This window comes from Arachis ipaensis, chromosome B03, assembly GCF_000816755.2.
Source record: "Arachis ipaensis cultivar K30076 chromosome B03, Araip1.1, whole genome shotgun sequence".
Lineage (NCBI taxonomy): Eukaryota > Viridiplantae > Streptophyta > Magnoliopsida > Fabales > Fabaceae > Arachis > Arachis ipaensis.
Window position 1 is genome coordinate 131,214,909 of NC_029787.2, and position 2,029 is coordinate 131,216,937.

Here is a 2,029-nt window from a genome sequence, read left to right on the forward strand (position 1 = left end):
GATTCATAGAATTCTTGATCAAATTCGAACACCTAAAAAAGGTACCTTTGAGTATCAAATTTCCCCAGTCAAGTTTTAAGAAAATAAGCAAACAATAATTATATGGTCCAATATATTATCATTTGTGACTATATTCACATCACACATTTGGAGAACACCGGTTGTTTAAAATAAAATAAAAAATGTGTAGGTGTACGTGGATGTGAAATTATGGAGATCGCTAGTAATTGATAGCACAATAAATTAAATTTAAAAATGAATTAATTAATTAATTAAACTTTCTGAAATGAGATGAGTGGTCCTATTTCAGCTATCCCCCATCTAAAAAGTAGGCAAATTAATTATTTGGCGTAATACATCCCACATTTCTGCCTCAAAACATCGAATGATTACGATGGAATCCATAAAATGTATGCATGGGGTGGTTATATTAAAGAGCAGGTAAGAATTATTTTGGCCTTTACTTGTGGAACGGGATATCTTTTATTAATTAAAATGGGAAACTAAGAATCTAAGACCAAGTCTAGCTAAGTAGTTTGAGGACACACATACATAACTCACATTTAATTTGAAGGGAGGAATAACCATTAAATCTTGGCTAAATATTTAATTGATTTAAAACGGAAATATTTTCAAAAAAAATTAAGTAAAAATAGTCATAATTTGTCTTATTTAGCGACAATTAATAAATACTAAATAAGACAAGTTATAACTTTTTTTTCTCTCTTTAGCATTACCAATTTAGAACCCAAACTATATGCTGAGGTAGAATTAGGGCTGGCAATGGATAGGGTAGGGTAGGGTAGGGTTTGGACTCTACCCTAACCCTACCCGCGGGTTGAAAATTCTATTAAAACTCTACCCTACTTTATCCGCGGGTTGAGAATCTCTCAACCCTAACCCTACCTGCACCCTAAAGTTCTAAATCCTACCCTACCCTACTCTACCCGCAGAAATATTAAATTTTTTCAAAATAAATATAAAATTCAATCATTTCAAATTTTATACATATTAATAACATAAAAAATAACAAACTAATGCTCTAAATTACTAAATTAACTAACTAGTTTAGTGGTTGTTCACTTATTGTAAGTCATTACATAAGAGAGGTTGTGGGTTTAATTCTCACTTCCTTCACTATATATCTAATTTTTATAAAATATGTATTATATTTGAGGTGCAGGTAGGATAGGATAGGATACACCCTAAATCCGTACCCTACCTTACCCGCAGATATACCTGGACCGGATTGAGTACCTGCGGATAGGATATGAATTGCCAGCCTAGGTAGAATTCAATATTCATTCCCAGAAACATTTTTAATTAACTTTGAAATTACTATATATATATAATAGTACATTTATTTTGATGAAAGTACATACGATGTCAAACTCTCTCTAGTTTTACTTTTGTTTATTGACGACACATATATTATATGTCAACCTTAATTAAAAAAATTGCATTGACGCTTTTTTCTAAGGTTATTATAGGCAGTATCACGTTTGATGTCTTTTTATTTATTATGTCTATATTGATCTCGTTACAAAAATGACCAAGATCGTGCCTTATAAATATCGTGTGAATTTAAGTGTAATTATTTTTATGTAAAATTATTAATTAAAAATTATTAAATGATAATTTAGTTAAATATATTAATTTATTTAATAATTTTTAATTATAAATTCTATATGAAATTGTTTCACCTATAAAAATATATAAGGATATTGAATATCATATAATCTAAATTTTCAGAGATGGGTTACTATAACATATTTTGTTATTTTTGTATAGGAGCTTTTATTTTGTTATTTTGTTAGGATTACGGTCTAATTTTTAAACGTGATCTAATGCAATAGTTAGCTAAAAAATGCCAGCTTATAAAAGCTAAAAAAGTAATTTGAACATATCCTCATATGGTATGCATTTGTACATATTTATTTTAATCCTCCTCAAATTTCCTATTAAAATACTATAAATAAATAGTTTAATATCATACTATTTTATCCTAATTCTTTTAATTAAACTATTA